Source organism: Bubalus bubalis, chromosome 20 (genome assembly GCF_019923935.1).
Source record: "Bubalus bubalis isolate 160015118507 breed Murrah chromosome 20, NDDB_SH_1, whole genome shotgun sequence".
In the NCBI taxonomy this organism is placed as follows: Eukaryota; Metazoa; Chordata; class Mammalia; order Artiodactyla; family Bovidae; genus Bubalus; species Bubalus bubalis.
Genome location: NC_059176.1, coordinates 33788639 through 33802612, shown reverse-complemented (window position 1 = coordinate 33802612; position 13974 = coordinate 33788639). Strand labels below are relative to the sequence as shown.

Genomic DNA, 13974 nt, shown 5'->3' with positions numbered 1-13974 from the left:
TTCTTCATTCTTTTCCATGAATAGATTCTTTTCCTGTCTCTTCTCATGTAAAATTTAGTAAATCATATTTTCTTTTTTTTTTTAATTTCTTTTTTTTTTAATTTTATTTTTAAACTTAACATAACTGTATTAGATTTGCCAAATATCAAAATGAATCTGCCACAGGTACACATGTGTTCCCCATCCTGAACCCTCCTCCCTCCTCCCTCCCCATTCCATCCCTCTGGGTCGTCCCAGTGCACCAGCCCCAAGCATCCAGTATCGTGCATCGAACCTGGACTGGCAACTCATTTCATACATGATATTTTACATGTTTCAATGCCATTCTCCCAAATCTTCCCACCCTCTCCCTCTCCCACAGAGTCCATAAGACTGTTCTATACATCAGTGTCTCTTTTGCTGTCTCGTACACAGGGTTATTGTTACCATCTTTCTAAATTCCATATATATGCGTTAGTATACTGTATTGGTGTTTTTCTTTCTGGCATATTTTCTAATTAAATCATCCATTTCAGTAGGTTTTCAAACTTAACTGCATAGATTTTCGCTTTGTAATTTATCTCTGTTTTTCTGCATCACTGGTCATTTCCCTTTCCTCATTTTATGATAGTAGGCAGATTAAATCCTATCTTCTTGTGAAACTTCCCCTGAAATACCCACACCCTGATGCCCAGAATTTGTGAGAGGGACTTTGCTGATCTGATTGAAGCTGCAGACCTTGAGAAGGAGAGGTTTTCCTAGATTATCCTGGTATACACAATCAAAGTACATAAACCTTTAAAAGCAGAGAACTTCTCTCTGACTGGAGTCAGAAAGAATGGCTGAAGGAAAATGGCAGAAAGTGCAAGAGACAGATTAGGAGTTTGAAGACAGAGTGGGCACGTTCACAAGGAATGAGGACACCTGAAGGAGAGCCTTAAGTCTGAGAGAGGTCCCCACTAACAGTGAGCAAGAAGAAACATCCTTAACATTACAATCACAAGGAGCTGAGTTCTGCCAACTCTTAAAAGAGCTTGGAAGCAGATTCTTCCCAAGAGCCTCTGGTTGGAGAGCCCAGGACGTCTGAGACACCTTTATTTTAGCTTTGTGAGTGCTTGAACAGAGGAACCAGATGATGAGCTGAGCCCACCGGTTCTTCTGACCTACAGAAGTGAGATTGTGAGATAATAAAATTGTGTTGTTTTAAACCATTTTGTAGTAATTAGAGCAGCAGTAAAAAAGTAACATTTTCAATTGCACACATATCTGTGCTTCTTCCACTTTGTTGTCTTGATCACACTAGACAGCTTTGTCTCATTTAGGGCTTGTTCAGTTTTTTCCAAAGATTCAAGTCTTATATTCATTCACTGATTCTGCCACACTTTTTTCCCAGTTCAATTTCTGAAAAATCACATCAAATTTTGCATTTCATACAAATAGAAACATATTCTTATGTATCCTACTATGACTTGCTTTGCTTTACTCAATATTATGTTCCTGAGATTTATCTGTGTTTTTGCAATAGATGCAATCTATTTCTTTACTGCAAGTGTCTTAGCATTCAGTGGAAGGATACACAAAGAATTCATTCTATTCCTGATATTTGGGTTATTTCCAGTGTTTGTCTGTTTGCTTTCACTTTTATAAAATGTGCTGCTACAAACACTCTTCTACTAAAAATGATGCTCACATGTATTATTTTTTCTAGGGCATACCAAGAAAGTGGAGTAGCCAATTACTTACAAGATAATTCAAACTGTTTTCCAACATGGTTCTACTGATTTATATTCCCATCCACAATGTCTAAGAGTTCTGCTTGCTTTTGAATTTTGCCAACACTTTCTCTAAGGTATCTTTTGATAAACAGACATCCCTAGTTTTAGAGTCAAATTTACCCTTTTTTTATTCCCCCATTATGTTCTGATCTTTTAAAAGAGCTCCTTCTTTACCTTAGGTATTAAAACTATTCTCTTTTATTTTTAAATTTAATAATTTGTCACTTTATTTTATAAAATTTATAAATTTGTCACTTTATCTATCGTTCTTTAATCCCCTTAAAATTTATTTTTGCATAAGTATAAGGCTAGAGTACAATTTCATTCTTTTCACATCTAAATAGCTATCCTAAGACTTTGAGTTGAGAAGGCCATTTTTCCTTACTGATGTGGATGGACCTGTTTTTTTTTTTATGTAAAAGTGTATTTTCATCATTTTAATTGAATATTATGCATTGTGTATGAACGTGTGCTGCTGCTGCTGCTGCTGCTGCTAAGTCGCTTCAGTCGTGTCCGACTCTGTGCGACCCCATAGACGGCAGCCCACAAATCCCTGGGATTCTCCAGGCAAGAACACTGGAGTGGGTTGCCATTGCCTTCTCTGATGAATGTGTGCAGTCTTAAGATAATATTGTTTGTCATCTTCCCCACTTAGAGTAAAAAGAGAATGCCTTTGAGAGTGGATTTGGAGGACTTCCCTGACAGTCCAGTGATTAAGACTCCAAGTTCCTAATGCAAGGAGTACAAGTTCAATCCCTGGTCAGGGAACTAAGATCTCACCTGCCTACTCCGGTCCATCTGCTCCCAAGGTCCTAGAGCCCAGCCCTCTAGATATGCTGACTGAGAGTATGGGATACTTACTGAGTCCCTCCTCTTCAACATGCCCCAAACTCTTTTTTTTTTTTTTCCTCTTCTTGAGACCATGAGTCTTCCAACAGCTCCACATTGTTTCTCAACACATTTTTGGTTAACTTAAGTTTTAACTCTAAGGAGCTTAAAAATTAAGCACGTTCTTAGGGAAAAACACTAAGGGTCAGTCTTACTTCATTGCATTTACTTCCTTGTTCTCTCCAGGAACTTGGATCCTCAAGTCCTGGATGCTTTGACAGCTCTGAAATCCAAGCTTCCAGCCCCACGTGGTTGCCAAAGCTTTGCCACTCATTTGTTGCTTGGTAAGAACTCTCCCCAGATTCTTAACCGCACACCTAGCACCAAGAATCAGCTGACTTCCAGAAGGGATATGCAAAGTAGATGATACTGCCTTCCTGGTTTCCGTAATCATGGCCTCTCAAATACTGGCTGCCTCTCTCTCTAATGCCTTCAAACTGTTACTTATTATATCTTATCTGATTTCCTCATTATTCTCAGTGGGAACATCTGGTTGATGCCAGCTCTCTCACAATTGGAAGTAGAAGTCTGCACTTCTCAGAACTTCCCATTTTTAGGCCTCATTTATTTTCCCAGTCTTATCTCCTACTATTCTTAGCTCCTAGTGGCATATCTAAAAATTGTAAAATACATAATCATACAATTTTAAGACTAAAAGAAAAAGATATGACTCAGGTGTTTCATTTTCCAGATGAGGAAAGTGAGGCCCCTAAAGATTAAGTGGCTTTTCTTGGCCCAAGTAGCAGAATTGATACTAAAGTTCACGTATGCTTATTCCTTACAGGGGCTAGTGGAGCAAAGCAAGAGCAGAAGAATTGAGAAGGGAAAACTTATCTCCATCCTTCATATCAAGAAGAAATATTTCAATTTCTTTTCCCAGTGACTAAGGTCTGTTTCTTTCTAACACACCTCTACTGATACCATGCTTGTCTCCTAGCATAAACTATGATTTTTCTCCCAGTTATTAATTATAGCTGTCATTTCTGAGCCCAGAGCCAGAGGTAATGATCATGCTGAAATTCAAGCTGCTTCTTTTACCAAGAATGAGGAAACCTGGAAAAACATCTATAAACCACCCTCCAACCTGTTTCAGTCAAGTAGAAATCTGTATATCCCATGTTGATAGTCAAGCCTGCAGGGCTATCACCAGAGTGGTTGTGTAATTTATTATCCAAATTGAATACTTTTTGAGAGTGATAGAGGATACTGTAAATAACAATCCCAGGACAACAGGCATAAACCAATACCAGGCTAGGCACCCTGGCCAGCAGTAAGTTATCTCTGAATTGTAAAAATAGCTCTATTCCAGTACTTCCTTAATTCACATCACTTTCAAATGGTGGCAAAGAACATTCCTGTCAATGCAGGAGACATGGTTGGATTCCTGGGAAGATCCCCTGGAGAAGCAAATGGCAACCCACACCAGTACTCTTGCCTGGAGAATCCCATGACAGAGGAGGCTGGCAGGCTACCATAGGGTCCCAAAGAGTCGGACATGACTGACCGACTGAGCACACACACATTTGGGAAGCTCCATAGGGGAGGGAGCCTTTTCCAATTGGCTTCTTTCCTACAATTTGCTTTAATATTTTTAAATGCTGGTTTAAGTCATATCTTATCATCATGAAGAAAGTAGAGGGTATTTCAAATGAGACAAGATTTAAAGATTCCTGTGCAAGAATTTAGAGAGGAAAGATTTTTCTAAACAAGCTATGAAAAGTAGGATTCATAGAAGAAAAGACTGATAAATATTACTTTAAAAGTGTTTGTAAGACAAAATAAATGAAAAAAAAGACCAGCCACAAATTAAAAGATATTTATAATCCTTGCATCTAAAAAATGATTATAATCCTGAATATATAAATGCATCCATGAATCAATATGAAAAATATATGTAATTCAATAGAAAAAAAATGAGAAAAGCTATAAAAGGAAACAGAAAATAAATGTCTTGCTGATAAAATATTTTAAATTCTCAACTTCACTAATAATCAAGGATGTAAAAATTAAATAATGAAATAACATTCCATATTCATTAAATTGGCAAAAACAAATAGCCTGTTAGAACAGAAAAATGAATGACATTGAAATATGGACATTCTGATGAGAGTGTATGTTGGTGCTACCATTTTGGTGAACAATTTTGAATTCCCTGGTAAAGTCAATGATATACCTATCTTAATATCCAGCAATTATTCTTCTTAGATGCCTACCTTAAAAGTTTCTTAAATGTATGAAAACAGAGACATATAAAGAACAATTACTATACTGTTGTTTGTGACAGAAAAAAAAGTATAAACACCCAAGTTGCCCTCAACCAGGCAATGCAATATAGCTTATTCATGCAAAGGAATACTGAACAACACTCTTGTAAATGCCTGAATTAAATCCTCACATCATGCTGTTGAATTGAAAAACAAGCAAATTGCCAATTAAAATATATGGCACAATGCCACAAACATACAAAGAAAGACACACATATGTTTTTAAAATATCTGAATAATGGTATTTATATAAAAAGGTATAAAAACATATGTGGATAATATATTACAACTGCTGGATAATTCTAGAATAGGGAGGGAGATGGAATGAGAGCCTTAGATATAAACATAACAGTATTAATTGATGTATTTAAACATGCAGATGTGAAATAATTTTTGCAAAATGTTAACAGCTATTTAAATTCATAGTTGATATGTAGGTGTGTATTATATCATTTTCTGTTTTTAAAAAATTGTTGTTTCATGTTTAAACATTTGAAACATTTTGAAAAGTCTAACCTCTTTCCCCTCTTCCTGCTGCTAGAGTTGCTAATCAAGGAAAAAATTCATTGCACAGTGTTACTGATAAACAAGTGTCTTTTAATTTCATGGCTGCAGTCACCTTCTGCAGTGATTTTGGAGCCCCAAAAAATAAAGTCTCTCACTGTTTCCATTGTTTCCCCATCTATTTGCTATGAAGTGATGGGACTGGATGCCATGATCTTAGTTCTCTGAATGCTGAGTTTTAAGCAGGTGGGGACTGCAGCCATGGAATTAAAAGGCACTTGCTCCTTGGAAGAAAAGCTATGACCAACCTAGACAGCATATTAAGAAGCAGAGACATTACTTTGCCGGCAAAGATCCATCTAGTCAAAGCTATGGTTTTTCCAGTAGTTATGTATGGATGTGAGAGTTGGACTATAAAGAAAGCTGAGTGCTGAAGAATTGATGCTTTTGAAATGTGGTGTTGGAGAAGACTCCACCTTGAGTCCCTTGGACTGCAAGGAGATCCAACCAGTCAATCCTAAAGGAAATCAGTCCTGAATATTCATTGGAAGGATTGAATATTCATTCATTCATGAAGCTGAAACTCCAATACTTTGGCCACCTGATGTGAAGAACTGACTCACTGGAAAAGACCCTGATGCTGGGAAAGATTGAAGGCAGGAGGAGAAGGGGATGAGAGACGATGAGATGGTTGGATGACATCACTGACTCGATGGACAAGAGCTTGAGTAAGCTCCAGGAGTTAGTGCTGGACAGGGAAGCCTGTGACTATGGGGTCGCAAAGAGTCAGACATGACTGGGTGACTGAACTGACTGAATTGATAAACAAAAAGAATATAGAGTATTTATTTGTGGGGGGGGGGAAATCATGAGGTTTCAAGTCCTAGCTCTTGTACTTGTTGGACATGAAGACCTTGAGCTTCCCATGTAGCACAGTGGTTAAGAATCTGCCTGCCAATGCAAGAGACATAAGAGGTGCAGGTTCGATCCTGTCAGGGTCAGGAAGATCCCCTGGAGCAGGATCTGGCAACTCACTCCAGTATTGTTGCCTGGAAAATTACATGGACAGAGAAGCCTGGCAGACTGCAGACTATAGGGTCACAAAGAGTCAGGCATGACGGAGAAAAACAATGACACAAGTCACATCGCTGTTAATTTTTTCACCTATAAAATGGGGTGTAAAATTAGCACTACTAATATTATTACCTACCTCAGAATTTTGGAATCATCAAATTAATAGATACATGTGAAAACATTTTATGAACTAAAAGTCAAACAAACCACATTAATTTCCATTATTGCTATTGCAGCTGCTGGGTAAGATAGAATTGAATTGCTGAGTTACATCTCTGGGTTCTGGCTGAGATGTTTGTGACTGAAAAAACGACAAACTAAAAATCAAGATAAAGAAAAATGAAATATAAAAGGATATATAATTCACAAACAATGTAGCAATATGTTATTGTTTTATGTACAACATTGTACATAAAATGTATAATGTGGTATATATAATATAATGTATATATATATGATAAATTAAAATTCTCAGAAGCATATTATAGTTTTAAAATGTCAGACAAAATTCAGATTTTCTCACGCTATCTTGCATAAACTGCCAAGTATTTCCAATATGTAACATACAAAAGTCTAAGTTCAGAAGTAATGTACTTTTCTAGATCTTTGAAAAATAAATACAAAACATTTTAAACATTTCTTTCTGTGTTTAATTAGGTTATTTAATATTTCTGAATTTATGTCAGCTGTGATTAGATTTCATTATTTATACCTCACAATGCATGTCATGATATAACATTTAGAAAATATTCTAATTACAAACAAGAAAATTAAAATACCCTGAAATTATTATACAATTACACCTTGCAGTGCTTCAGATATAAGGTGTGGACCAAAATAACCATTGTAGTACAAAAAACTGAAAAAAAATAAAAAATATTACTTGAACAAGAATTATTAAAAAAATAAGGCTTTAAGAGTACATTCACTTGCTCCTGCCTCTTATATTTTCCTAGGGCAATGACCTCAAAAGTAAGCCTGTGAAACCCAGGGGCTCCCAATATAATTCCCTGGGCTATGAAAAGAAAAATACTAGATTGTTCTATTTTTTACCCAAAAGATGTACAAAAAATTGAGCTTTATTTTATGGAATATACAAATATATTCTGTACCCTTTCTTAATCTGCACATCAGATGTTCAGATATCAAATCAGATTGGCAAAGGAATCTTGCAGGAAGAGTGAGAGTTCTATAACATGCAGGGGTTGATGGTGTTGTACCAACACTTTTATTTACTTTCAATTTATCCCAAGTAACACAGTACTTAGCAAGTGGGTTTCTATACCATATTATCTCCTTTAACAACATCAGCTCTTACCAAGTGACATGAGGCTTAAAAGGATTATTGCCAAAAACAGGAACAAATATAAATTAAGACTATCCTAAAGATGCAAGCATAAGCAAACTCAAGCCAATGTAAGCACAACCCATTCTTTATTTCTAGAATAAGCCCTTTGGAAGCTGCATTATGAGATATCAACAATTAATATCCAATCTTATCTGACAAAAATTCAGAAAGAAAGTTTCAAAATTATAGAAACTGAAATAAGGATTTATATCCATACTGTTCCAAAGTATATGTTATACCTTAAGATGCTAGTTAGAGTAGAAAATAATATAACAAAAAAAAATTTTTAACTTTATGGATCCTTTTTTAATTTCTATTTTTGTGTATGTTTTATGATGTATACAGTCTATGAGTACGGTATCCCATATTCTTAAGTCATAAACAGACAAACAGTTTTTTGGAGGGTGTAAAGAGTTTTATTCTGATGTGGTATGATCAAAGGTTTCTCAAGACAAACTTAAGGTCCTCCTGCCTTACATTCTTCCAACTCATCTTCTAAACTGCAAAGAGGGTGCTTTTCCAAATCAAAGTCAATTGTCTATTGAGGGACTTCTATCAAGGTTCAGTGGTTTTAAGACTTTGCCTTTCAGCGCAGAGGGTTTATGTTCAATCCCTGGTTGGGAAGCTAATATCCCACATGCCTTGTGGCCAAAAAACCAAAACATAAAACAGAAGTAATATTGTAACAAATTCAATAAAGACTTTAAAAAAAAGCTCCACATAAAAAAAAATCTTTAAAAAAAAATTGAGTGCCCATCATATGCCAGACCTTGTATTGATGGACACCCAACAGACATCTGTTATGTAGGTAAATGACTGCATGAGGAATCGATGACTGGGGTGGTAAGGGAGTATGAGAGGAGGAGAGGTGAGTTTTGGAGTCCTAGTGATTTGCCTATTGGTTCTAACAATATGCAGAAATGAGTCACAACAGTATGAGCACAGTGAAAATTAAATGATTATTTCTAATCCATTTTAAATTGAGGCCTTATTTGAGTTAGGATTGCTGGTTTGGGAGTAAGAGAGGAATCAATAAAACAATCAATAAGCATTTTTGGGGAGCCAATTGTACACAAGTAGACTCAAGGCACTAGAGGAATAACGTTTTAAAACATAGACTTCAAAGAATGCACTCTTCTTTCTGCATCCCTCTATTCTTTTCTTCTCATTCTTGAATAAAACTGCTGATCTGATTCATAACAATGATGCAATATTTCCTATTTACTATCTAATTCACTGTTGTTTTCTCCTGTTTTACCTGCCAATTCATTTATTCAATAGTGGTTTAAGAAAGAACAAAACAAACAGTATCCCTCCTGAGTCTAAACTCCAGGGGTATAGATGATAGTCACTGAAGACAATAAAATTAAAACCCAGTATTGTAACTGTCTTGATCTTGAAAGGAGATCTTCCCTAATTATTGAGAATTATGCCAATGGAAACTTCCATTCAGCAATTACAAATTATTTCCTTTATTCTGTTGATGTTCACTTAACCATTAACTCAACAAATATCAATTGAGCCCCTGCTATGTGCCTAAGCTGCTTAGACTCTGTAAAGACAGCGATGAGCAGAACAAAGTCTCAGCCTCATTCTCTACATTCTGGTGTAGAAGACAGAAAAAGCTTTGCCAGGAACACCTGAATAAAGATTGAAAAGTGAGCACTCTCGCCATGCTCTTGTTTATGTTCTCCCATGTTTTTGTTTGTTTGTTTGGCAGCATCATGTGCATGTGGGATCATAGTCCCCCCACCACAGATGGAACCTATGGCCAACCCCCGCCACCCTAGAAGTGCAGAACCTTAACCAGTATACCACCAGGGAAGTCCCTCTCCTTTGTTTTAAGCTGGTATATTGTCTAACCATATTCTGCCTTATGTTTTCCCCATTTTCTTCCAGTGAACTATTAAAATTAACTGACAACAGATCTAACTATCCCTAATATACACATGGTTTTTAATAAAGGCTCTTACGTAATGAAACATTGAAAGTAGTAGACATTTCAGGCCCTGATCTCTGGTCCCACGGATATTTTAAGGTATTTGGTTTTATAAGAGTTGTTTCCCCAGAGCTCTTTACTTCATAAAATATAGGTGACAGGCAGATAGATTATTTCTAAAACAATAATCTACTGCATGATGAGTTTGGGTTCCCTGGTCAACAACTCAGGAAGTTTGACAAGTGAGCAAGGGATCTTTTAAACATGGGTGACTATACATTTCCCTGGTTCTTGATTTTTTTAAATTTTAGCTAATTATGAGGAAACTCACTCAGAGTCACTCAGACATTCTGTGCCCTAATCCATCTGAAAACACAGGATACACTTTTGTCTATTTCTCTCTCGCATGACACTTGTAGGATTTTACATCAGGCCTAACACTTCAACAACATCTGTTCTATTTAACACAGAGAAAGAAAACTGGAAGATAGCAGAGTCTCTACAACTGCTCTGAAAGGTTTATTTATCATCAGAGGAGCCATTAGAGTCTTAGTATCACAATATACCTAAAATATGGAAAGCACCATTCTGACTATCCTTCCTCATGGCTGGGTTGAAATCCCAACCCAATCACTTATGAGCAGCAAGACGGGCAAATCACTTTCCTCAATTCCCTCATCTGCAACAGGAGGAAATGACAGCATCCATCAACGTGCACTGAACTAGCCAATGCGTGTACAGTGCCTTCTACCTTGTTAATGTTCTGTATTATCTAGTCAACCAGCACATGTGACCCACGAGGGCAAGGGCTTTTATTTGCATTTTTTTTCATGGATGTATCTCCAATACTTATAACAGTGCCTGGTACAGATTAGAAGTTTAATAAATATTTGTTGATGGGAGAGAAAGGATACATGTATATGTATGGCTGAGTCTCTTTGAAAAGGGAAAGTAAAAGTGGCTCAGTTGTGTTCAACTCTTTGCAACCCCATGGACTATAGAGTTCATGGAATTCTCCAGGCCAGAATACTGGAGTGGGTAGCCTTTCTCCTCCCCGGGGATCTTCCCAACCCAGAGATCAAACCCAGGTCTCCCGCATTGCAGGCAGATTCTTTACCAGCTGAACCACAAGGGAAGCCCAAGAATTCTGGAGTGGGTAGCCTATCCATTCTCCAGTGGCTCTTCCTGACCCAAGAATCAAACTGGGGTCTCCTTCATTGCAGGTGGATTCTTTACCAGCTGGGCCACAAGGGAAGCCCAAGAATACTGGAGTGGGTAGCCTATCCCTTCTCCAGTGCATCTTCCTTACCCAGGAATCAAACTGGGGTCTCCTTCATTGCAGGCGGATTCTTTACCAACTGACCTATCTCTCCACCTAAAACTATGACAACATTGTTAATCAGCTGTACTCCAATAGAAAATAAAATGTTTAAAAATAGATAGATATTTGTTGAATAAATGAATGGCAAAATACAATACAATTACACATTAGGACATATTCATCCAGTATATGGAGAAGTGGAATGAATTCTGGTTTTGTGCTGGTGAGGATTACCAAGGATAAAAAACAGAACAGAAAGGATAGTGTGACAGTTAATTTCTCTCCTCCTGAGTTCTCTCAGAATGACAATAAAATAAGTGCCTTGGGACACTGGGAAGCAGGGCAACCAGGAGAACAGAATATAATTCCCCACATGGTGAGCCTATAGCTGTTCTTGCCAAGAGTCCAAAATAAGCATTGGCAATGACCTAAGCCAGAGAAGAGCCAGCACATGGAGTGAGAAGGTGAGCGGAAAGGACTCCAGGTTCCTGCCAGGTAGGAGTATATCAAGAAAGGCTTAATGGCAGGAATGCCCCAAGGAAACCATACTGACAATCTTCGGCATTTTATGCTGTCTTCCCTTCCCGGTGCACACTAAGGTTCTCCACCCACCAGTTTCCAGGCTTCCCAGCATAGGGTTCTTTCCTTGGGTGATCTCAAGACCCTCCTCTGCTCTACCACTCTGCACAATAAAATTTCAACTGCCCTGCATCGTATTATACTGGGATTTTCCTCATCTTTCTGGCCCATTCAGAGAATCCAACAAATCATCCAGGGTAAAGTACACCTGAGTGATAACAAGCTTTTGATTACAAAGGAATCAGTCTCTGCTGAGTTGGTTCCTATGAGTAGCAACAGGCTGAGGGTAAGAGTAGAAGACATGGGAGGCCCCTACATTATGGGGCAATCCTTCTTAGGCTCTCAAATCACATCGCATCGGCAACAATTCAGCCCTCTTAGATAAGACCAGCCTGCATCTGCAACATGATCAAATCAGGAGGGAAAGAGGAGAATGAGACTGAGCTGTTAGAATACAACCTAGAAAGCTATTCTGATAGGCCTGCTGAAGAGCTGAGAGTACCACACACATGTTTAAAGTGGGCCTATCAGAAATCCAGTGCACCATCTGAGACAGTTTACCATCCTATATAAAAGGGGGGCATTATGAACCCCTATGTCAATTTTCTGGACAAAATTTATATGGGATCTGGTGGTTATCAGTTAGCTCTCTTGGTTGTATTTGTATTTATGAGAGAAAATACAGGTGAATTGGTTCCCACAGCTCCTAATCCTAAGAGTAAACATAGTTGCTGAGATCCTCACAGGACTTCATTCCCACAGTCCAGAATGGATGGGAGAAATTTACCTGGAAATAGGAGCACAGTCTGCCTAGGGCAGGATTCTTGCTCAGAGCCAATAAAAACCAGTAGATGAGGGAATCACCATAACCATGTCCTAGCAAGGTTGTGCTCACGAGAGACAATTCCTAATCCTCACAAGAACCCTGTGAAGTATTATCATCCCTATTTTTCAGAGGGAGAAACTGTGGTTCCAAAAAGTTATCTTGCTACTAATTGAACCCAGTCTACTAGCTCCCTGCGTGGCCAGACAACTGGAAGGTAGCACCCAAACACCTCTTCTGCCTAACTCAGAGGATGTGAGGATACAGCAAGGTAAAACAGGTGAAAACACACAGAAAATTGAACTGCCTTCACCCACAAGAATCATTATTATGAACAAACTTTTCTTGGATGGGAATAGACATTAAATCTTGGCCATGTGCAAAATTGTTCTTAATTTAGGAAGTTGTTCAACCCTGTTTTTAGCCCCAGGATTCTATGCTTCTATGTATGAAGAGGAAAATGAAATAGAGTTATGCAAGAGGCTATTTCTTTAATTTTCTGGATTGTCACATTCATTCAGCATGAAATTTTCTACAGAAAGTCAATTTTGGAAAGTTCCAAACTTAATTAGATCTTGCAGTTTTGTGATCTTCATTATAATTATCAAATACTGAAGAGCTAATAAAGGATCAACCTCTGGGCTGCAGAATAACCTAATCTATTCATACCTCAGTGATGTCCTGAATTAGAACTGGGGGCTGATGCACTTCAATGCACCAGACAACCAACCAACCATAGTCAGCAAATTGCAATGCACAACCAAGCCTGGATCAGACCAAGATGAATACATGATATGTAAAATAATCTGATAAAGTTTATCAACAATACATGGGTAATTCAGATGAGACATACACTAGTGTAGCAAGTCTAATTAAGAGTATTTCTATGATAAACTGAAGCCCTATCTCCTGTTATCATGCAATTATTCATTTGAGTCTATTGTTACTAGAACAATGAGCAGTGAGCATCTCCTTATTAGTGATCCTTCTTCCTGATACTTGCAATTTAACCAAATAATACATCTTATCCTTTTGAGATTCTAAAGGATGTTTCAACACCCAGGCGTTTTCCTTAATGTAGACTCTTCTGGAGACAGAGTGGTGAATTCCAGATCATTTGTTTTGTTTATTTGGTTTTGTTTTATGTTGTGTTGGGTTTTTTTGTTGCTTTTTTTCTTTTTTTTTTTTACCCCCTCTCATGATTGATGCAGGTCTACTTTTCAGAAGCATCTCTATAACTTCTTGAGGCTAATCAGATCAGATCACTTGCTCAGTTGTGTCCGACTCTTTGTGACCCCATGAATCGCAGCACGCCAGGCCTCCCTGTCCATCACCAACTCCGGGAGTTCACTGAGACTCACGTCCATCGAGTCAGTGATGCCATCCAGCCATCTCATCCTCTGTCGTCCCCTTATCCTCCTGCCCCCAATCCCTCCCAGCATCAGATAGTATCTTATAAATAAATTCTACCACAACAGAA

General features: G+C 37.8%; 1 long non-coding RNA gene across 2 annotated transcripts; it reads left to right on the top strand.

The window, feature by feature from the left end:
* The first annotated feature begins 504 nt into the window (after positions 1-504).
* On the top strand, positions 505-3730 carry LOC123330703. 2 transcript variants are annotated; one of them, XR_006546777.2, is made up of 4 exons: positions 505-1150; positions 1688-1828; positions 2829-2926; positions 3427-3730. It is a non-coding gene; the product is annotated as an uncharacterized LOC123330703 (long non-coding RNA). The 2 variants fall into 2 exon arrangements; XR_006546776.2 differs by having other exon boundaries at positions 505-1158.
* The last annotated feature ends 10244 nt before the right edge of the window (positions 3731-13974 follow it).